This window comes from Acomys minous (assembly GCF_964271855.1).
Source record: "Acomys minous genome assembly, chromosome: 1".
Classification (NCBI taxonomy): Eukaryota; Metazoa; Chordata; class Mammalia; order Rodentia; family Muridae; genus Acomys; species Acomys minous.
The window spans coordinates 1,591,456-1,616,500 of NC_140483.1; positions in this window are offsets into that span (position 1 = coordinate 1,591,456).

Sequence of the window (25,045 nt, forward strand, 5' to 3'; positions counted from 1 at the left end):
GAGTTCTGAAGTCCTCTGTGCACATGGCTGAAATCCCAGGAGCTTCATGGATTAGAGCTCACCTTCTCCTTCACGGTAACAGAGCAATGGGATAGAGGCAGGCTCATCTTCTCTCCCAGAATGGCTCAGCTCTGCTGAGAGAACAAGAAGGAAGGTCAGGAGACCTGCAATCCCAGCAACTTGGGAAGTGGAGGCAAGAGGTTCATGAGTTTGCATGGTCTTGGGGTGTATAACAAGATCCTGTCTCAAAGAAAGCAAGCAAACAGTACAAAGAGCCTTCCCCAAAAGCCAGGCAACAGTCGCAACTAGTTTCACATCTTCCTTATCCTTTAGGGGCCAGTGACTCAGCTAGTGGTAAAGCAGTTGCCTGTGACTCCTCAGCTAATGGTAAAGCAGTTGCCTGTGACTCCTCAGCTAGTGGTAAAGCAGTTGCCTAGCACACACAACACCCTGGTTTCCATCTGGGCCACTCTGGAATGAGACCCCTCTACCTCCTCAGCCCGTGTCCTTCCCTTGTAGCTTCTCAAGCGGAGCCATCGCTGGGATTGCCTGGGGAAGCCCAGGCTTTATTCCTAAAAACTCTTATTGAACTTTGCAGGAATGTCACAAGCTCCCTGGATGCTTCTAATGTGCAGCTGGTGTTAAGAACCGTTGCTCTGTCTAATAGTAAAAGAAATCACTAGGCCCGGATAGGGGCTGAAAAGGACATTCAAGTTCAAGCCCCAGAGCTTGTGAATGTGATAGCATTAGCAGAAAAGCTTTATTTTTTTTGTTTGGTTGGTTTGGTTTTTGTTTTGTTTTGGGGGGCTTGCTATGACAATTAAGGATTTTGATGTGAGAGCACCTTAGCTTCAAAATGGGACCATACCCCAATAGCCACTGTCTTCATAAGAGAAGAACAGGGGAGACTTGAGTTAGGGTGGAAGCCAGGAGAGGAAGGAGGTATAGCCTGCAGTGATGGCCACCAGCCATGAACACCTGTGTCCAGAAAGAGCCAAAAGCATCAGCTAGGATTCTCCCTCCAGCTTTCAGAGGGTGTGTTGCCTTCCCCACACCTCGATTTCAGACTTCTGGCCTCTCAACTATGAGGCAAAGAGTTTTTATTACTCAAAATCACTCTGCTTATAGCAATCTGTTTCCCTTAAACCTGAAGCAGAGGGCCAGTCTCCCTCCCCAGGGACTCAAGTTGGAGGTCTTGGTGCAGTTTAAGTCTCCAGGTGGTCCTGGTCCTGGTCTTCCAGGGTCCACACGTGGGAAGAGATGCTCAGCCTCATGAAGCGTCCTTCAGACTTTGCTCTCTGTTCTCTAATCACTAGTCTTTAGTAAATGGGCACTAGTGATACCGCCTGGGATTAGAGAAGCTTTTGAAGTGAGTCAGGCCACTTCCCCTTGGTGGGGAGGCCTGGTAGCGCTCAGAGGAAGGGTAAGCAGGCTACCAGGATGAGACCTGATAGGCTGTGGTCATGTGGTGGAGAGGAGGTCCCCTTCTGTCATGGGTCTAGCGGGGGAGAATAGGGTGAAAGAGGGAGGGAGGGGGGAACTAGAAGATACAAGTAAGGGGATAACAATTGAGATGTAATCTGAGTAAATTAGTTGAAAAACAAAAAAGAAAGTGAGTCAGGACTCACATCAATACTCCCTTTATGATCATCAGACATGAGCCAAAATCTCTCTAGAAGCCTTTCCAGGCAGCAGACGCATCCTGACTTTACCACCCGTTATCCTCATTCTGACAGCCCGTGTTTTACTTGGTTACAGATCATGAGGATCCCGTTTCCCTAGAGTTCTCACCGCTTGTTGGCAGTTGCCTTGTGGTTTCTCTGTAATAGTTCATATTTGCTGTCTTGGCTCAGTCAATGAACAGGTTGTGACAACCACTCAGGACATCTCTTCCATCTACCTGCCCATCACACAGTCCTGTTTCCTTTTCCTCTGCTTGCGGTATCTTGCTTTCTTCCTACTCCCTTCTCTGCTCCAGTGAGCTACAGAAACGTCCCCACACAACTTTTCAGGATTTGGGGGGAATCTGTCTTCTTTTTCACTCTACTGTTGGCATCTCTGTGCTCTTCAGTTGTCTTCTCCCATCCTCTACTTGTGCAAATCACTCTTCTGGATTATTCATCTTAGAAGGCGTCAGGGCCATATCTCTGCTGGCAGGTCCGCAGTCTTCACAGGCAGCTCAGAGCTTTCCTTCTTGAGCTCTGGAGGCCGCTATCCAGTTATTTCCTCTGCTTGTACCTTTGAAACTACGACACCCAAAAGCCTCCTCTTCTAATATAATTTTCTCCCATTCCTGGCTTTGCATTATCAGTAGTGTTCACATCCTGTTTCTCCAAAGACACCTTGCAGACAGCAGTAACAGCTGCATGAAGTGGCTGCCACCTGCAAGGCATGGCTACAAAGGCAAGAAATAGACATTAAATATGGAAGCATGATCCTTCTCTGGTCTAGGTACCTTGTGATGCCTTCTCTTGCTCCACTGTGCCTCTCAGTCTCAGTCTATCCACTGCTACCTGGCTGGAGGATGCAGGCAAATCCTCCTGCAAGCTGCCCCTGCTCTATGTGTCTCACCCTCTAATATTCCCTCCACACTATAGACAGGTGGTCCTACCTTACTACAGTTACCCACAGTTAACTCGTGCTCTGAGAATTCTAGCTTGTTTTCAGTTATTCAAACATAACTGCATTCCCTTTCATCACTGGTACATTGCAAACCTGCTTTTACCCAGGTGTACTGCCTCTCCTTCAGTATTCACTCACCACCACAGTGCACTTGAGGAGCAAGTAGTCGCCTGCAGAGATCTGCCCGTGTGCTTAGGCAGCTTCTCATGGCTTTTCATATCTGTGTAGGCTCAATTTTCTTAACCAATATATTTTATTATAACTTATTAACCAAGCGTATGTCACTTATAACCCGACTAACCAAAACAATATGAAAAGAGGATTAAGGAACTCAGAAACACAACCATAAGGATATCAGTTCTGAGGAACGATTCTCCTGCCATCATCAGCAGGATTTCTTTTGTTGGAAACTGAAGTAACCAGAACCTGGAGCCAGAGCCCCGAAGCCTTTCCTGGAGCAGTTTCTCTAGGAGCAGCTTGAAGTGGAGCAATGAGCAGCCAAAACTGTCTGAAGTCTCCAAAAGCCCAGCCTCTGGTTCTGGGCTCATTTATACATCTCTTCCCAGAGTCTGTTCACGGGATCATAGGAGGTAGTCGCTCTTTTAGTGGATTAACCTCACCTGTTCTCTCACAAGACCATTCCAATCCCACACTGAGATCCTAAAAAACAGGTTTATCTCTCCTTTACAGCTGAGTTACTTCTTTGGGTTCAACTACAGCCCCCTAAGCAGCCCAGGTATTGAGAAGTCCTTTCTAGTGTGAGCAGTTGCCTGACTCTACACAGGTGTTCTCCACCTGAGAGACACTCCCTGAGGGCAGGTGCCCAGCCTGCGATCTCTTGCCTCAGGTCTAGTCGGCAGACACAGGAACCATGTCACCTAAATCAGAGTTTTGTAGGTTCAGCACCATAGACAGACACCCTGTGTTGGCTTTTTTTTTTTTTTAATCAACATGAAGAAGCAAAGTATGAGCATGGAAGTCAGGGGCTATAATGCAACCAGGACACAGATATATTGAACTAAAGAGAAAGCAGTCACTAATATGAGATGATCCTCCATTCCTCACTCTGAGGAGAAGTCATGCAGTAAAGCATAGCCTGGTGTGGGTAGAGATGCCCAGAGGGAGGGGAATGCAGAGAGTGTAAATATTAACTCTTTCAGAAGTGGGCAGGTCTGAGTTCTGGTAGTATCTCTTAGCCAATGGGTGATCTGTGGTTCGTTATTTAACTTTCTTTTCTTTTTTGTTTTGTTTTGTTCTTTTGTGTTTTGTTTTTCAAGATAGGGTGTTTCTGTGTAGCCTTGACTGTCCTGGACTTGCTTTGTAGACCAGGCTGGCCTCATACTCACAGTGATCCACCTGCCTCTGCCTCCCAAGTGCTGGGATTAAAGGCGTGTGCCACCATGCCTGAGATTCCATTCTCTGGCATGTAGAACATGAATGTTGCTATAAAGCTAAAATGAGGTGATGCAGGTGTGAGGGTTTGTCGTGGACCATCTTAGTCAAGTATAGGCCCTTGGGGTTGTGAGTTCTCAAAGCGTTGGTGGGCAAAAGATAGGCGAGTGACAAACAGAGACAAACCCAAAGGTGCTGTTTGAATCTGAGTGTATTTTTCAGGCAAGAGTTAGGTTTTTATACACATTTTGAAATGAGGGTGGTTTTTTTGTGGTTACATTTTTTTCCATGCAATTCAAAATACAGGATATAGAGTAATAATGTTGCCATCAATCTTGAACAATCATTAATAAGTCATTAGATTGGTATCAGTGCATGAGTCCTCTTTATCAAAGGTCAATGTTCTCTCATTATGCCAAACATCTATGAGTCAAGACAGGATTATTTTTCTTATCTATTTTTCCACTATCTGGAGCTTACTTAAACACTTTATTTGTAAGTCATAATATGAACTATGATTGATTCTTAGTCATGTTTTTATTAATAAGTGGAATGGAACTTAGTGGTAAACTTGGCTGAATGACCCTTGGCTGCAGTTTCAAGTTAAGGGTCTCCTAGCAACACAGTTACATCTGAAAAGTTCTTGATAAGAAGGTAAAAACAAAGACAAAAAGAGAAAATAGTCAGGATGTTTCAAAACAATGAGGAAAAAGAAAAGCTGAAATCAATTACTCTTGGCACGGACATCAGACCCAGTTCCTGGAGGCTCTCCCTGGGGTAGGGGTCGTCGCCTCGGGTTTTGAGTGATCTCCAAAATAAACTCAAAGGAAGCTAGTGGGAATACCTGTTGTTTGAAATGACTACAGGAAATAGAACGCATTCAGAATTTAAATAGGAAGAAAGAAAGAAAGAAAGAAAGAAAGAAAGAAAGAAAGAAAAGGAAGAAAGGAAAAAATAGGTCCCAAAGGGAAGCACAAAAAATACTCAAAAATGAAGAGCAGCAGAGAAGCAAGCTTATAGGTAAATGTAAGCAAATATAGACAGAATAGAGCAAGAAAAACAATGTCCTTGTGAAGCTAACATATATATATGAAAATTCATGACAAAGCAGGAAACAATGAGTAGAATAAAACAAAGGTTTTAAGCTTTCATGTTGGTGGAATGTAGAAATGAATTAATTTTATAACACACCTTAATAAAATGAGCATGCAGGCTTTGAGCGCCAGAGAAACCACTAAGGAGTAGTAGGAGGACGGGTGACTAACAGAAGAGCACAGTATGATAATATATGCACTCTGTCACTCCTGAAGGAACAGACATGCAATCTGGAAACTGTGACAACAGGTAGGTACAAACACCATTCTTACTGGCAAGAGGACAGATATCTCAGATAAAGACCAAGCTTATTAGAGAGGGCACAATAGAAAAACAGTAACCAATGCTGTGGAGAATCTTGTAAAGGACACACACACATGCACACACACATACACACACATACACACACATGCACATACACACACACATACACACACACATTAAAAAAAAGAAAGTCAAGGAAAGGCATTAGTATAAATAAGAGAAATTTCATAGTGATCAGGGGCCAGGTGTTTTTTTAAAAATGGAATTTACTCTGCTAAAGTAGCTAATGTAAAACCAGAGTTGAAACAGAAGAAAGACAAGTCTAAAGTTGTGACTGGGGATCTCAGCAGCAGATAGGAACAGCAGGAAAGATGTAGCCAGGATGACCAGAGATCTGAGTAACACAATCAACTGTCAATCAACATCCACAACTGCCGTCACAGCCGCTGCTGAACATGCCTCTCCCAAACCCCAACTATTTGCCAAAATTAAGCACACAGTAGTGCATAAGACAATCAAAGAACGTTTAAGAGGTGAAGCCAGACTCGGTGAGTGTCTTCCGGCCATCAGAGGCTTGAAGAACTAAGATTGTAGACAATGACAGTGCAACCAGGACTCCCAATATTTGATTACCAAGCAATGGAGTTACAAATGGCTCTTTGGTTTAAAAGGAAAAGAGTTGGGGGCACCAGAAAAGAAGCTACTAAAATAATTAGAAAACATTTTAACTGATTGTTTAAAAAAAGCAACCAAATATGTAAATTTGTGAAATGTAACCAAAGCCAGTATTAAATGTACTGCTGTAAATGGATCTATACTGGAGAAGAAAAAAGCTAAAGATTGCATGTTATAGCTACTAGAGAACTTTCTCAAAATGTTAGACAAAAATCATAATGAATTAAAGGAAAGAGATAGATAAAAATAATAGATATGGGTAAAAATAATATGTAAAACAAACCAATTCATTAGCCAAGAGTTTATTTTTGAAAAAATATATAGCATGTGGTTGCTTTAAATAAGCACTAACTAAAACTTTTAAGGATACAAGTTATTAATAACAAGAAAAAGGAGATGCCTGCAGAGATGAGAATATGGTCTGCTTCCTGCGTCACTGTAATGACACCCTAGGCCCTGGGTGGTGTTACTGGGCAGAAATGTGGCCTCTGGGAGGTGGGGTCTCTTCAGGTTAAAGGGCAGGAGCTCCTCAGAGACAGGAAAGGATAAAGGAGCTGCCAGGGCACAGTGATGGGGCTGGGGGAGGGCCAGGTGCATGGTGGGAAAGGAACTTACTGAAGGGAGGAACGAGTTTGCAGAAATAAGCTGGCTGAGTGTTTGGAGGACCATTGATGGGAGTCTGAAAGTGTGTGGTGTTGGCAATCACTGATGGCCAACTTGACAGGCTCTGAAATCACCTAGGAGATAGACCTCTGGCTCCGCCCTTAAGGGAGTGTAGGGGTTTTGATGTATGGAGCTAGGAAGACCCACCCTAAATATGGGCAGTGGCACAAGCTCGAGGTTGGGACCAAATGAAAACTTAAAAAACAGACTGAACACGGAAAACAGCTTTTGCTTCCTGACCACAGGTACAATGTGACCAGCTGTCTGAACATCCTACAGCCACCACTTCCTGGCCTTAGCAGAATGAACTGGGAGCCAATAAGTCCTTTTTTAATAAGGCATTTTTGTCAGAGCTAATGCAGACTGGCGGGATGAGGACTGTTTATCTGATCCACAGTCTCAGATGCATCCAAATGAAGCTTTAATGTGAGGGCTTCTGAGAGATGACAGGCCAGCGATGGCTGAGGGTAGACGTGGGAGGCGTGGAGGGATGCTGGCCTGGCCTAGATCCCTCAGCGGTGAAGAAGGCTTGAATCTGTGGGTTTTGTCAAAGACCAGAGAGGCAAGAAAAAGTATAAACAGGGAAAGGGATCAGCCGCATGGCTGAGGACCAGTGTTGAACCCAGACAGAGCTGACTGCTGACCCAAGGTCACCTTGAACATTTTTACTTCATCTGCTCCCGGCCTCAGTTGCTCTGCCTCCATGCAGAATTCCCAGCATCGTTTTTACTCTCCTCATGGCTGCCATCACGGCCATAGCAAAAGTCATCTGTAGGTCTTTCTGTTAAGTCTGCAGTGAGTGACCTTCTTATGCCTGATTCGCCTGAGCAGGTTTGGGACAGATTTCTCCAAAATGAAGCACAGTTTTGTGTTATAATAAATGCATGCCCAGATATCTTTATTGCTCTGTGGATTGTTTTTTCTAATCCAGTAAATATTATGTAAAGGTCAGGGTCAGAGTGAGATGGATTCTCCTTGCCAGCAGGCTGTAAACACCACACAGAAGCCGGAGTGGGCGAAGGAGAGCTAATGGTCTCGGCCTTTACATCCGCATTTCTTCACTAACGCTTACATTTTATAAAACTGAAGTTCCAGACAACTTTTTCGATTTATGAGCAATAAGGAGCAAATGGAGAAGATCATTCATGAAAATGAGAACATTTTCCAATTATCAGTGACATTCGTCTTTAAACCCCAAAAGCACAGACTCTGGAAACACTGTCATTCATGTGAAAACATTAACTATTGATTTTACTTTTATGGCAACATTGCCAGGCCAAACTTTCAAGACTTAGCAACAGAAAAGATTTTAGGGATTCGGTTTTTCAAGCCGTTCATTGCACAAATGATTCCCCCAGTGACTTCAGTGGCTCACCCAAGGTCCTTCGGGTAAGGTCTACATCAAAGCGGCAACAGTCCTGCCAAGAGCAAAGGCTCATGGGGCACGTAGGTGCCAACAAGTGTTCTAGAAATTTTGTGAACATTCATTTTTTTCCTTCTGTCTAATATATCATATACTTTCTATATCTTCATTTTATAGATTGGAAAATGGGATGTAGCCGTGCTGCAAAGTTACAGCCTAGTAGGAGGCAAAGCCAGAATGTGGCATAGGCAGTCTGGTCTCTGACCAGCAAGGTCTTGACACTGTGTTAAGCCTTAGGGTGGCTAAGGTTGTGGAATAAATGCAGATACCCAGGTGCTCCCTGAGGTCTCTGGCGGTTCCTGCTCAGTCTCTTGAGATACTTCCTGCCTCTTACCATCAGGGCATGTAAAGGCAACTCTATTTCCCAGGATTGCTCCTTAGGAAGGAAAGAAAAAAGACATTATTCAAATTGTAGTGGTTATGTTGAAAAAGGTTCTTTCTCCTATCCAGTCACTTGAGAGAGAGAGAGAGAAAAAAAAAAAAAAAAAACATAGGTAAACCTAACTCAAGACACAGACCCCAAGAGACTGCAGCTGTGTGTAGTTAAGTAACAGTGGGACTGAGCAGGCAGGAGGTTCCATTGTTCCAGACTTGGAGAACAAGAAAGAAGCCACTAGCTTTCTGCCAACATAGGTAGTTTGTGATGGCCGGAGCAGTAAGCCACTAGGCAGGAGGCAAGGTTCTTTCTCCTCTGTGAGGGTCATGTGGTTACCCTGTGAGATCTCCCCACCACTGACTGAGCTCTACCCAGACCCAGGTTGTACAGCACCTCTGGCTGCAGCATCCAGTCTCTCGGGGGCGAGAGTGTGACTCTGAGCTTTCCATGTTACTTTGATAACTGAAAAGATGCCTTGTTTCCAGGACCTGAACATCTATTCAAGTTTACTATTGACAACCATCAGACTTGCTATGTATGTCTGTATTTAAATCCATCTCTGTATCCATCTTTATCATCTATATGATCTAAGCCATCTGTTTTTATATCATACATCACTTGTATCGTCTGTACTACTTACACAACCGTTTATGCTTAGATCACCTATAGACTTAGGACCGCCCCTGCTTGTGTTTACCATTCCACGTGTCCCCATCCTTGCCACTTCCCTCTTCACCATCCACGTGGGACGGAATCATCTCTCTTGATCGCAACCCCGTGTCTGAGGCTGTGGGACGGCTTTGTCCACAAGTCCCTCTGCTTTCTCTGCATCGCCAAGCACTTCCTAGAATCCTCTCTGTCATGCTCCGTTCACCACTCACACACCCCGCTTCAGCTCTCAGTGTGGAGAGCCACAGATAGCAGCGCCCCCTGCTGCTTCCCAGGTGCAATGCGCCCCTTTTGCACATGCGCAGTGCGCCCCTTTTTGCGCATGCGCAGTGAGCAAGCCCCCCCCCCTTATGCGCATGCCTGAAGGCATGAGGTGAGGTGGCGTGATCCGAACACGCCAACCAAGAGCGACAACGTGGCAGTCTCTGATAGGACCAGGCACACTATAAAGGTTCTGTGGGAGCTTTTCCCAGGGTCATTCCGGTAGTCCAGGATCCTGAATAAACTGTGGCAAGAAGAGTTCCCGGTGTTGGTGTCTTTCCTGCTGGTCGGGGGCGGCATCCACATCTCAGCTTCCAGGAATCTTCGTAGGGCTGGTGGTTGGAGCCACACAGCTACACCCCAAGAGAAATGCACTGTGATTTCCCTCATACCAGAGCAGAACCGAAGGGTCTCCCCTTTGGTGCTCCCCTTTCTTGTTGAACACAAGGTATTAGTGACTATTGTGTAGCTATGACCAAAGTATCAGTCACAGACAACTTAAAGGAACAAATACTTATGTTGGCTCATGGCTCAACTCCACTGAAGCTGGGCCTGTGATGAGGCAAAGCATCCTGGCGACATAAGGAGGGGGAGGGCTGCTCACCTCAGGGGGAAACAGGAAAGGTGCCAGGGACAGGATACTCCAGGTACCTGCCCCCAATCAGCTACTTCCTCCAGCTATGCCCCACCCCCCAAATTCCTACTGCTTCCTCAAATAGTGCCATCTGCTGAGAACTAAGAAGACAGACAACATTTATGACAGTATGTTTGCGAAATTACTTGTGAAGGGGGTCAAACTCAGTTGCTTATCAATGCCTGGTACTTAACCACAGACTGAATGAGTGAAATTTGCCCATCACCCCGCCCAAACCACAGCAGGTGGGTTCCTGTGAGCTCCTGTGACAGGAACACCTGCACCTCCTTTCTCCAGCTCACCACTCATCAGTAACCCAGGCGTGTCCAGCAAACGAGTCTGTTCCAGTCAAGGATTGCTCTTTCATCTTGTGTTCTGAAACTTTTCTGTTTCTCCAGAAATGGTCAACCAGCCGTGCAGAAACCAATTTAGGTTCATTATCTTCACAAAGCCAAGCCAAACGAATACATATGCAAAACAGAACCAAAGCTAAATAAACAGATTTATTTAAATGAATGGTCCTCCTGTGTGTGGGGCCTCCACAAGCGGAGGTGTTTGTGTGGGGCAGGTATAGAGAAGCCCTCTGTCACCGTAAGCTGCTGACGGCGATGAGTGTGCATGTGAGTCCCCACAGCAGCACAGGGACCGTTGTGCTTGTAAAAACACTGAAGATCTTGCCCTCCCGTTTTCCAGCCAGTGTTTATCAGGAGGAAAGTGGGCTGGGTCAGTGAAAAATGTATTAAATTGCTAACTTGTAGGAACATGCCAAATATAACTTGATGATATAAGTCAGATCATAGCCCACCTGTGATTTTTCCTACCACAATAAACAATCAAACAAGCAAACAAACAAACAAACACTGACTGAGGGTGGCTGGAAAGGCACATGTGACCTGAATCTGTCTTTTTATTATCCAGTCTACTCTACCCCTGTTCCTTTCTGACATGCTGGTCCCTGTTCCTTGAATGTTCTGGCACATTCCTGGCTCAGGGCCTTAGGACATACTGTTACCTCAGCAAACAGTTGGATTATCTAGCTAAGTAGGCTGCTTTAACCAAAACCTAAATACTAAGTGCTTGATAAAGTGGAAAACTGAATGCCTCCAATACTAAGATACAACTCGTGTTTGATGTGCTGGGCACACCCATTAGCTGCCTCTGCTCACTGCTTGTTGTGTAAGGTGCAGAGATGGCATGGGGTGGCATGAACACATGCAGTTGTCACATCTCAATCAAACTTTTAAAATAATGTTTTTAAAAACCCTAGGAATTTGTTTCTTTGCAGCTCTAGAGCTAGATATGTGAAATCCAGGTGGAGGCAGGGCCATGCCTCCTCAGACACTGAGGGGGTTTCCCTTCACCCCTTCCAGCCTGTACTCCAGCTGTTGTGTGGCATTTCCTCTGAACGACAGCTTTCCAAACCGGAGAGGAAGGAAGATCAGAAGTCTTGGGAAGCAAATAAAACTCACAAGTCTTAGGAAGCTGGAACATCCAAGACTCACAGTAGTAACTGCTGGGGAGGAGGCTGTCCTACCAGCCCCGCTGCCTGAGAGTTAGGCAGGGAGCTCCAGGGATGCAGGCTCATGAGTTACCATCCATGCCGGTGGCCTCTTTGGTGATGCAGCTGGCTTGCGTCATACATGATCTACAAGGAACCCCTCTCTCATAGCCCCAATAAAGTCACTGGGTCCCTCAGGTAAGACTTAGGTGTCTTACACGAGTCTGTCAATGGTTCCTTCCTTACCTGGGGTGAGGACAGGTCTGTTTATGTCTCCCTAGGAAAAGTCACACAACAACCATCAATCCCTGGCATTCCTTTGTCTGTAGACATGTCACCCCAATCCAAGCTTTCTTTTCCTTGCATCTCCCACTGTGGGTCTATGTCTCAAATCTTGTTTGTATATGCCCGTGGTGTGTGTGTGTGTGTGTGTGTGTGTGTGTGTGTGTGTGTGTGTGTGTATGTGTGTGCGCGCGCGTGTGTGGAAGTGGACCTGTGTGTAGAGGTCAGAGGCCAATTTTGGGTTTCTTTCTCAATTGGTCTTCACCTCATTTCTTGAGACAGAGACTCTCACTGAGCTTGAAGCTCATAGATTTGTCTAGACTGACTGGACAACAATAGCCAGGCATCCTCCTGCCTCCACCTCTGGAGACTGGGATTGCAGGTAGGTGGCACTACACCTAACTTTTCACATGGATGCTAAGGCCTGAACTCCAGTCCTCACGTTTGTGTAGCAGGGACTTCACTGACTGAGCCATCTCCCTGGCCTAAATGCCACCTTTCTACAAAGAGAAAGTCCATATTAGATGAAAACTCACTATAATGGCTTCATTTCAACATGATTTTTTTTTTCTGTAAAGACCATATTTCAAAATAAGGCCCCCATTTCAATTACCAGGTGCTAAGATTACAATCTATATTTTGGGGGAACACACAATTTAGCCTGTACTTATTCTTCCAAACGTCTCAGACCCCTCTCTCACCCCAGTCTATACCAATTCAATGTAGACGTCTCGGCCATATTGCAGAATCTGGTTCTTCCTCTAACTCTGCCGGAGGGAATGGAGCAACTGTTGCATTTATTATTTCTCTTCTGATTAATCGTATTACCTGTCTCTCCCAATAAGCTGTCCCTGTATGACAGCAGTAATTTTGTCTGCTTTGTTCACTGTGGTTTTCCCAGGACCCCTCAATGTGTCTGTTCTAAGTCACAGAAAACACGCAGTGCAATAGAAAACTTTCATCCCCAAACAGCCCTGATATTATCACAATTGTCCTCCATTTTTTTTTAAAGATGGGGCCACAAAGACAGAAGTAACTTGCCTAAGATTATATGCCTAATGAGTTTTGAAGTTGTGGTTCAAACCAGGTCAAATCAACTCTAAAACTCACAGGCCATCCCCTCTGCCACCTGCCCAGGGCAGAAAAAAAGGCTTCCTGCATATGTAGGAGGAATTCTGCAGCTGAGCAAATCATTGCTCTCCCCCCTCTACACAAAGGAGCACTTACAGAACATCATCAGCATGTAAACCCTCACGTGTAGGTGAGTGGTCTGGCTCAGCTGGCGATGTCACACAGACAACGGCAGCATTCGAATGGGCTTTCAGCATCTCTGGAATTAGCAGGGTAAAATCCAATTAGGCAAACCACTCAGGTTCAGGTGATGGTTTTATTTCTCTGGGCAGATTATAAAACCAAGAAGCATATGCAGTCTGGTTTCCCAGATAGCTGGGAAGTTAGGTATGTGTTTCTCCTTTAAAATTTTAGACATCAGGGCTTCAAACCCAGAGTGAACCTTGCATGTCATATTAACAGATGGCATGGTTAGGACCCCCAAAGCCTCCCTTAACAAGCTAACACATGCCCTGCCTTCCCACAGGCTAAGACAGTTAAGCAATGATCTCGCTAAATCCAGCACCAAACCTTCAGCGAGCAGCAAGTTGTTTCTATTTGAATTATCCAGATCAGCTGTCACCATGGATCACGTCCACAGATAATTGCATTGCTTCATGGCCACAATGCAGGCTTCACTGTTCAGTAGAAATCTCCCACTGCTGGCCTGTCCCTGTCATGACGGGGCTCCCCGCAGTAAGCCGTGAGTGTTAACCAGAGTAGAGGAACGGCCACAGGTGCTAGTGTGCACATTGTCATGGGCAGGTCTAGTTGGTGGTGCAGGTAGGAGAGATGGTCAGACTGAGCACAAAGTTTACTCTCTCTAATAGAGCTTCCTCAAGCCCAGCTATCCCACTCCTGGGAATATACCCAGAAAATGCCCTACCACACAACAGGGACATATGCTCAACCATGTTCATAGCTGCTTTATACATAATAGCCAGAACATGGAAACAGCCTAAGTGTCCCTCTGTAGAAGAATGGACTAAGAAACTGTGGTACATTTACACTATGGAAGACTACTCAGCTATTAAAAACAAAGAATTCCCGAAATTTGTGGACAAATGGATTGATCTAGAAATTATCATAATGAGTGAGTTCACCCAGAAGCAAAAAGAGACAAATGGTATATACTCACTTATATCAAAACACTAGTCCAAGGGATACGCACCATGAAAAACTTTACTTACCAGGAAAGTGGGTCAGAGGAGAGGACATCCTATTGAGACTTTAGGCGAGAGTAGCATGGAAGAATGAGGAAATAGTAGGACCCACAGGGTCCTGGAAACCTACAAGAAGAACTTTATGACAGGCAGATCTGGGTCCTGGGGTCCTCCTCAAACTAAGGCACCAGCCAAGGAGAATATAGGCAGTAAACTTTGAACCCCTACCAAGACCTAGCCAACGAATATGATATTCTCCACCGTTGAGTGGAGAGTGAGATCTGACTCTTACACGAACTCTGGTGCCCCTTTTCTGACCACGTCCCCTGGATGGGAAGGCCTGACGGCACTCAGAGGAAGGATAGCAAGTTACCAAGAAGAGACTCGATAATCTTAGAGCATACATAGGGGGAAGAAGTCTCCCTCAATCACAGACATAAGGGAGGGGAGAAGGGGGGAAGTGGGATGGAGGGAAGAATGGGAGAAACAGGGGAAGGGCTAACAATGGAGATGTAATACGAATAAATTAATAATAAAAAAACGGGAAAAAAGTCTTATACTAGGATAAAAAGAAACTGCTGAGGATGAGAGAGGGAGAAAATAATGAAATCCCACACAAACCCCTGCCTTCAGAAGTGCAGGCAAGAGAGTTTTTGATTCCTTGACTTCTCTTTGCCAGGTACTAAGGTTGATTGATTTGCCATTGTCTCTTCGGCCATTATTAGGGAAGTGTCTTTAGGGACAGTGAAGTGCACATTACACAAAGTGCATTGTGGGGAAGGCTCTTTTCTTCTGTCTCCCAAATTAAACTCCCTGGGAAAAGAGCAGCCCACTCTGCAGCCAGACCCAGGGGATGTCTGCAAATCCTATCTTGCAGAACAGCTGGGATCCAAGAGTGGCAGAGGTGGTATTCGGCAAAGGGGGGTGGCAGAACTCTGGGTTAAGCCATAAGCACCTCTCACTGGTCCCTCTAAGAATCAGCCGTCGCTTTTCTTACTGGCATGTTCCTTCTTAACTCCCCACCCCCAGGGACCCGAGCCTTGATATTAGTCATATTTCCCAATTCTGTGTGAAATTGGTCAGAGGCTGAAAGTGACTTTTAGTGTGGCGGGTGTTAAATTCTGTTTTATGGCTCTCACTTAGCACCTCCGTGGTCTGGGCCGGCCTCAGAGATTACTGTACATTTTAGCTCAGTTTCATCATCGCTCATATATTGCCATTCCAGGGAATAGTGCTTTCTTAAGCCTACAAACTTTTATTACTCTATCCAAAGATGAGGATAAAGTTTCAACATTTATGGCCCAGCTTGCTTCTGTGAAATACACTCACACCCGTAAGCACGTGCCCGAAGGTCCCAAATTGCACAAATATGCACAGATCTGTCAATCACCACCTGGAAATATACAAGCAATCAATGTGTTGTCAAGATGCAGCCTGTTCTGTGTGGATGCATTTTACAACCTTTTAACAAAGCCAGGTACTGAACTTCCATTCACAGAACCCCTAGTGCTGCCCTCAATGGGGAAAAGTGCTTTAAGACTCGTTTGGATGTCTCTTAAGGTGTTGAAAGCAACAGAAGAAAATAAAGCCTTACAGTTACCACACTCTCAGTAATTACGTCCTTGCCTGAGTCTTATGGAATGCTATAGCAACCGAATACTATGTTTGAAAAACATTGTGTTGGATGTGTGGCACCAGAACAGTCAGGACATAGACAGACCCTCAGTGGGTCACCTATGACTGCCAATACTAACGCCAGAAATAGAACCTAAAGGAAAATGTGAATTCTGTACAAAACATTTCCTTCTGTGAAGAGGAATGTTAGATACCACTTAAAACAGTACCTGTGTGCCAGGAATCATGTGACATGGAACTCCAAAGGTTCCCCTACTGATTTGAATAAGCACATAGTCCTGGGGGCCTGGTTCAGTGGGTGATGGTGAGGGCTCAGGCAGGTGGCTATGCAGAGCAGCTGAGTCAGAGAGCTAAAGATGCAAGTGAGAGTCTCTGACTCAATACACAGGATGGGGATATACTGGGTTCCAGGAAAAGTGAAAAGATGAAGAGAAAGATGTAGGGGCCACTGCCCCAAGTGTTCGTTTATCTGAATTCACTTGTGAGTATGTGGTGTATGTTTGCCTGTGTGTTTGGGTACAGGGGTGTATGTGTACCGTAGAGCCTGTGTGTTTGGGTACATGGGTGTATGTGTACTACAGAGCCTATGTGTTTGGGAACATGGGTGTATGTGTACTGTAGAGCCTGTGTGTTTGGGTACATGGGTGTATGTGTACTGTAGAGCCTGTGTGTTTGGGTACATGGGTGTATGTGTACTGTAGAGCCTGTGTGTTTGGGTACATGGGTGTATGTGTACTGTAGAGCCTGTGTGTTTGGGTACATGGGTGTATGTGTACTGTAGAGCCTGTGTGTTTGGGTACATGGGTGTATGTGTACTGTAGAGCCTGTGTGTTTGGGTACATGGGTGTATGTGTACTGTAGAGCCTGTGTGTTTGGGTACATGGGTGTATGTGTACTGTAGAGCCTGTGTGTTTGGGTACATGGGTGTATGTGTACTGTAGAGCCTGTGTGTTTGGGTACATGGGTGTATGTGTACTGTAGAGCTCAGAGATCAATTCCAAGTGTCTTCATCAGGAACTATCCACCGTTATTTTAAGATAGGGCTTCTTTCTGGCCTGGAGCTCACCAGTTAGGCTAGGCTAGCTGGCCAGCAAGCCCTTGGGGTCTGCCTGTCTGGCCCCCTAATTCAGGGGTTACACAATGTGTCACTAAGCCCAGCTTTTCACATGCGCTCTGGGGTAAGATCCAGGCCCTTGGTCTTGCAGTGCGCACACTTTACTGAGTTGTTTCCACAACCCTAGCGGTTCTTTTATTATAAAAACTAGAATCCCCTGCAGATGCAGCCTAGAAAGACCCTTGCCTCATGCCATGCCAGATATAACTGCACTATGGATGTTTTATTTTTAATATTACATATGGATATATTAATAAAGGTAGTACTATGCTTGTAAGTATTGGAGGTTGGAGGAGAACGTGCATATTTTTGGCAGATGTGAAAATTGAAGTCTGGGGAAATTAAATTGCCTGTGGTCATATTCTTCCTTTCAAACAAAAGTTTTGGGGGAGCAAAATGAACAAAATGTCATAAAGAAATTGCTCATCTCTGGCAACAACAACTACAAAACTTCTAAGGAAAAGCTAGCAAATAGGAAATGAAATGAAGTGGGGAAACCAATGAGGAACAACAGTGTTTTCTTTAAATTAAAAACTGAAATATATACCTGCTGAAAAGGGGGAAATTAAACAGACGCTGTATGATAGAGGGTAATAAAAGAAAATATTTCACCAAGAAAAATTTTCAGGATTGTATCAAAGTGTTCCTCTGAAATTGACAAAACCCCTTTCTTCATTTCTTTTCTCTCCCTGGAAGCTCTACCCTTTCATTAGAAGGCAGTCATGTGCAAGAAGGATTGATGGCTGCAATATTTCATCTTGTATTTTTAATCAGTCACTGTGCTGCATGTGCAGCTTGTGGGCGATGGTTCCAAGAGGAGCTTCTCAATTGCTCAGAACAGCTGTTCTGTGGCTGGCCTCAGCTGGATCGGCTGCCCGAGGAGAAACGTGTGACTGACTGGAGCCAGCTTGGTTTGTGGTCACTGGGGTGAAGGGCAAAGCAATAGACATTGTGTCAACTCTCTGAAGCTTGCAAAGGAGAGACACGTGAGCATCCTAGGAAAGCAAGCACACGCGGGGTGGTTCTGTGGCTGCAGGACAAATGTACACACGATGACAGTGGGCAAGGTCCCCAGTCACACGGCTTCCACACACAAGCTTCTTTTGTCTTTTTTATTTATTTATTTATTTATTTATTTATTTATTTATTTATTATAGTTTATTCAGATTACATCCCAATTGTTATCCCTTCGCTTGTATCTTCCTGTTCCCACCCTCCGTCCCTCTTCCGCCCTATTCCCCTCCCCTAGACCTCTGACAAAAGGGGACCTCCTCCCCCATCATGTGACCACAGCCTATCCGGTCTCATCCAGATAGCCTGCTTCCCCTTCCTCTGTGTGCTTTCATGGTCTCCAGATTGTTGGTCTCGGGGAAGAGGAGGTTGATATAGATCTTGCCACGTGCTTCTGGCTGTCCTGGAACTTTGCGTGTACTTATAGGATCCTTAACGCATGGTGATGCTCTGTCTCAGCATCTGGAAATGCTGGGATCCCAGGCATGGGGTTACACCTATACTCGGTCTTACTCTTTTACTTTCTACATCAACCCTGTTTTCTCTGCCCTACGAGAGGAAGAGGGTAATATAAATAATTTTAATGTTACTCTGTACCAGAAGCTAGCAGGTGCCTGAGTCAGGCTGTGAGCAGTGCTCTGATTGGGAGCTGGCACCCTGCCCCGTGCCCTGTGCTCATATCCCATGGTGCATAGGGAAGCACTGCACACACAAGTGCAGATGATGACTGCCAGATGATTGTTTTCCTAATTTGTGGAACAGGAAAGACAGTCAGGCTTATGTAAGTGATCTCTAGGCTACTTTTGAACCCTAGGTGTTCCTCATTCTGAACATCCAATGACAGCATTTCTGTAAACAGATAATTTGCTCTAAGTCTACCTTAGCCTTTAATTACCAATGAATCCAGGGGGATAAAAAGGCGGCATACCAGGCTGCTGAAACGGCTCAGAGGTACACAGGGTGCTTGCCACCAAGCCCCAGGACCTGTGTTCAGTTCCTAGAAGGCACATGGTGAAAGGGGAGAATACCCCCAAGTTGTCCTCTGACCTCCACATGCATATGCATGCTGTGGCAAGAACACACACACATGCATACATGCACACACATGCACACACATGCACACACACATATACATGCACACCCATATGCATGCATGCATACACACATGCACACACACACACTGGAAATAAGCAAATGTTAGAAAGTAAAATCAAAAGACAAAATTATATAAACAGTATAAACATGCCTTTCAATAGAATATACCATCTATGTGTTTGAAGTGTATGTGCATAGATATGCTACGGATACAAAACACAACATGAGCAATGGCTACTTGCTTGGGGTAGGGTTATAGTACAGCAACACTGTCTCCTCACACTTTAATTTTTAACATATCAAAAATGTAATTGACTTTTCAGATAAACTTCACTTGAGTCAGTGTCCTATTAAGCCCCAGATTTAGTTTTAGAACCTCACAGCTGAAAGTCTTCCACTCTGACTCCTTCAAAGCTACCTATCACATCTCCCTGTGTTCAGTGTTCTCAGCAAAATAAAACCTCTTCCATGCTTACAGTGTGCTTCGCTCCTCTTTTGATTGGAGTTGTGTGGGCACCGGGGAGAGACCAAGGATTTTAAGAAACCTGGATTGCCAGGGAAGTGAAGGATGACAGCCAGGTGAGGTATACAGAAATTTACACAGGTATTTTAAGGCAAGGCAAGGCAAGACAAGGTGCCCCACCTCTGATGGTTTCCCATTAAAATATTGAGAATTTGTAAGAAAATTTATTGATACATGAAATGCAGCTTGCCATGAAAGTCTCCACTAAAGAGGCCCTGTACTCAGCAGTGTTCTTTCACCACAGAGAGAACCCACAGTCATATGCTGAATTCGAGCTAATAACCTGAATGCCTGCTACTATGGGTTTCTGGCCAATCATGGTTACTTTAAAAGTCTGATTCTTTAAGGTTCCCTCCATTGGGAAGCCATTCTGGGCAACAGATGCTCTGTCCTGGCCATTCAGGTCTGTGAGGAAGAGGGCTGACCAACAGCTCTCAGTTGGAGTATAGTCCTTCATCACTCCATAATTTATTCAAGACATGTGTTCTGATTGCCTGCTCTGTGTCCTCCCCTGAGCCAGCATTGAGACTACATAGGAAAAACATGCTCTCAGCCTGAGTCAGATCTAGGTGTTGAATAAAGACAACAGCTAAGCACCTGGCAATTTTAGTGCATCAACTGGGTTTGTGAACCAGTTTCTCAGAGAGACTCCAAAGCAGTCCAAAGTGTACAAGACTTCACATCAGTGTACTTGCATAAAAGCACAAATGATTTTGACTAAATGAATTCTGAACATTGCTAAAGCACGCTTATTTATTTTCCAAAAATGTAGCTCCATTCTGATCAAAAGAAATCAAGCATGTTATGTATCAATGCTCAGTATACTCAGATACCCTCTCTAAATAGTAGTAACTATATTTGTAAATCATCTTTTATCTCATTAGCCCATAGCATGTTTAATAAACTCAATAAATGACTGTCCTGTATTTCTATAAACATTTGTTAAAACACTGACACTTTAATATATTTCATGTCATAAAGTATACTAGTTATCTTTAAAAGCCCTCTACCAGTAATGCTGTTAGTGCCTGCATGAAAAGCTGTCACTTGCACTTCATAAAGCATGTCAATCTGTTGATAGACAGAGGTAGTTTTTTTCCTCTTGATAGGAAGATAGTTTCCTAACAAACCAGTGGGGTCTTCATTAGGTGTCAACCCTCATGTTCCCTTGCTGAATTTCACAAAAGTGAAAGCTAAGGAAATGATAAGGGTAGAAGATCATACCCAACCACCTCGCTGGGTGACAGTTCTACTGTGATCTATCGTACTGAAATGCAAATGGGACAAAAATGTCCAGGATGTTAACTTAGTGACTTGGTGAAAACAAAAACACCTGGAGCTTAATACAGTAAGATCAAATGTGCAAAAGAAGAGAGAAAGACAGACAGGAAGGAAGGAAAAAAGGAAGGAAGGAAGGAAGGAAGGAAGGAAGGAAGGAAGGAAAAGAAAAAGTGGTCACAATACCAGCTCTCTGGTCTCAACAAAACCCAGATTGTCAGCCAATGCTGTGAGGGAGAAGAGAAGCCACAGTGATGCTGAAGCAGGCTCCTTGGCACCCCAGATCACCTACCATTTTGTTATGACACAAAAACAGCATGGAGAAGAGTCCTTGGTGAGCACATGTGGAGGGAGGTGTTTTCTAGAGAAGGCTGTGCTTCGCCTTTGCTTTCTGCCACTCTTGTGTCCTTTGGGGTCATCGAGGCAGAAAACTAAGGACCCCCCTTAGGGTGTGTAACTTACATGATGATGCTTCGGTGGACATTTCTAGATGTCTGTTAGCACACGGTTCTTGGAACAAGAGCAAGAGCCTGAAATTCAAAATAGAAAAGTGGATTCTATCGATTGTGGTTATAAGGCATTTGGAGAAAGAGAAATTCTCCCTGAGGTAGCAGAATAAGTCATGGCAAGGTTCTGTGAGGAACTTTGGCTTGGCCAGATACTTGTTGATATGGTATGAAAGTCCACTGGATGACAAGAGAGACGCATACACGAAGTGCTCAGAAAACACAGGGCTGAAAGCATCAAGAAACACTCTTTAACCCATATGATATCTCTAGGACATCTTTGTTTTTGTTTTTGTTTTGAGACAGGGTTTCTCTGTGTAGCCTTGGCTGTCTTGGACTCAATTTGTAGACCAGGCTGGCCTCAAACTCACAGAGATCGATCTGCCTCTGCTTTCCGAGTATGGGATTACTAGTGTGTGCCACCACACCTGGCTCTAGGATACCTTTGGATGCCACAAATTGTAGACAAATAATTAAATGTTTGCAATGTAAATTTAGGTAGGATTTTACTCAAGCAAATATTAGGCACATTAGTAATTTATCATTAAAAGAGCTATTTGACCTACATTTTCCTGGAGTTGTATAAGAAATAGCTTGACAAATCATTCTTGTAGGGTACACTGTGAAAAAGGACTGGAATGGCCGCCCTTAATCCTAGGACTGAAGGTTCACTGACATAAGCCTGTGTTCGGTGTTCCATGAAGCAGAACTCTGTCAATTCTGAACCCATTACAAGTTTCAAGCTTCTCTTGGACGCTGGGCAACTTACTCTGTACCTTTGCTGTGCATCTTTTTTTTCTACCAGTAAGTTGAGGACAAGGAGTGCCCACTCTACATGTGAGATTTTAAAAACTGTGTATAAACAGCCCCCAAAAGAAGCTGCCATGAAATGTGGGGAGTTCTATACATGTAGTTGCTGGCCGCTACTCTGAAATAACTAGTGCATAACTCCTTAGATATCTACGAAATGCTAAATCTCTGCAGAGGAGAGAGGAGATGCTTTCAGTGGCTCAGACTTTCTGCATAGAAGATGCTCCAGGCGGGCAGGGATGTGTGCATAAATAAGCAGCAGCCAGAATAGACTCTGCAGCTATTTCCTCTCTCCCTGTAAACTCTGGTGGGGGGTGGGGGGGGGGCTGATTTTATCATGAATGTCTTTTTTTGAACTTTAATTGGCACACAATGCCATCTTTTCTTCTTGTGTATAATGTGTCTTCGTGCGTGTGGTGGTGGCAGAGCTATTTTAAGCACCTCTGCCTACATATACAGTTGGGTACCATTCAGTTTGTCAGAATCCTGAATGTAACAAAAATTAGCCTCAGCCAGATGCTCATTCTCCAGTTCTCACACCAACCACACAAAACTGAACTGTAGAAGGAACAACATGAGTAAAACAAGCAAGAAAATATTTCTTTCCTTCCTTCTCACAGCCTACGTTTGCCTATATTCTTCACCCACTGACCAAAAATGCATGATTATTTCTTCCATCACGTCCCACGGGAAGCATGTGTCACCAACAGGATTTGATATTGACACTGAGTTGTACACCTCAGCGTTTCTCAGTTGCCTGTAGTTTGATGTGGTGTTGAAGACTTGTAGGCTCTCCCTGCTGCCTTTGGTCAGCTCATGTCTGGCCGTGGCTTGTTGGTGAGACTTTATGGGTGTAGTTCCTGGCATTACTGTATGTGGGATCTCTTATAGAAGGGCATTGTGGAGGCTGGAGAGATGGCTCAGCAGTTAGGAGCACTGACTGTTCTTCAAGAGGGCCAGGGTTCAATTCCCAGCACACGCATGGCAGCTCACAACTGTCTGTAATTCCAAGGTCTGACACCCTCACAATACATACATGCAGGTAAAACACTAGTGCACATAAAATAAAAATAAATAGATTATTTTTAAAAATATAAGGGGACTGTGGCTCTTTGAAGGAGTATATGCATCTACCCCTGCTGATCTCCTTCCTCAAAGCCCTACTGCACAGTCAGAGCTCCTATTCTCTGCAAAGACAGACAGAACACGGCAAGGCAGCTATTATCTAGGAAAGGGACACAGACACAGAAACAAGGTTTGGATGCAGACAGTACTGATGCAAGTAAGACAGTTAAGGCTATTAGCTAAACAACATTCACAAAGTAAAATCCAAACACCCTTCAGGTGTGCCACGGAAGGAGCCAACCAAAGTCACCCAAACACGTTCCTCCTTTCTTCTAGGCAATACCCTGACAGGATTCACCCAGTTGATGACACGTGCTTCCTGAGGAGCAAGATGGCTAAGATGTGGACAGGTTTGCCCCTCACCATTTTCCCACCCATCAGCTGGGTAGAAAAGAGTAGACTGAGGATGGCACGAGAAGATACCAGAGAGGAGTGCATAAGAGAAACGGGGCAGCTTCCCGTAATGGGGGGACCTACAAGGGCATTGTGTTGATGAGATCATTAAATTTATGGCATCACCCAAACGTCGGTGGCAGCACTGGTGTTCCCAGAGCCTACACCAATAATCCTCAGACCACAGTCTCCAGATGAGCATCCACAGCCCTGATCTGTTGACCAGACTGCTATTACTGTGGTAAAATGCCTAAGTAGTCAAGCTGAGCACAAGCAAGTAAGCATGCACACATTCATTTATCTCTTATCTTGACTGTGGATATGATGATGTAACCAGTTGTTTCAAGTTCTTATTGGTTTGAATTCCCCACATGATGGTCTGGAACCTGATACTGTGCATTCAGATAAGCCTTCCCTCTCTTAAGTCCTTTTGGTTCAAGCATTTTATCACAACAGAAATTAACTTAGAACATTATACTACCTATTTTCCTGGGCTTTCTACTGAATTTTTGGTGGAAGCTGCCATAATCCCCTAACTCCTGCGTTTTATGTGTTAGCAGGGTTAGCCCCACATGGATAATGCCAATGTCTGCAGTACTGCAAGCTGTATTCAGGCCACTTGAGCCATGTCCAAAGCAGCCTTTAATGTCCAAAGGAAATTATTTTCTAGGTAGCCCTGTACAAGCAGGGCCTATGGTTCTAATCTGTAATGAAAGCCTTTGAAATAAGTGTAAGTTTCACACCTTTGAAACTGTATTGGAGCAAGGGTGGTGTCTTCACAATTTCCTCAAGCCATCTTTCCTTTTGTCTCAGCAGGGAGCCTAACCAACTTCCTTTTAGGGATATGACTCTTCTTAGCAACTGTGCCTTTTTTACCTACAAATTTGTACACACTTCTGTTATGTTAAAGCTATGCTTCCTAAAAATATTTCTCCAGTTTTTGATCCGGACTCTGGTTGTAAATCTAGCTCAAGGCAGGTGGAAGTATCTGGTCTGCTTCTTGAACACTGGACTGTCGAGACATTTCTTCTATTAAGAAGCTATCCAGTACCTTTAAATTCAGCCCCTCAGGAATTTTGGAGCATGAATGGATACATCTTAGCTTTTTGCCAGAAGTGTGACATGGGAGCATAGATGAATCCCAAAGCAGTCCTCATTTCCACCTGACACCTCACAAGCACAGCCACGGCTGTCAATTGTTTACCATCCTCCTGCTCTCCTGGGTAATCAACAGCACCATCCCCTGAGTCTGCTTGCAGCATTCCCCAAACTCTGCCAAAATCCTCCTACAGTCCAGTTCCAAAGGCTTCTGAACTCTTCCACAGCAGATTCCTAGATATCTCCCACTCAGTCAAGTTGACAACCAAACTGACTATCCCACATGGACACATGTGCAACACTAACCATACCACATGGACACATGTGCAA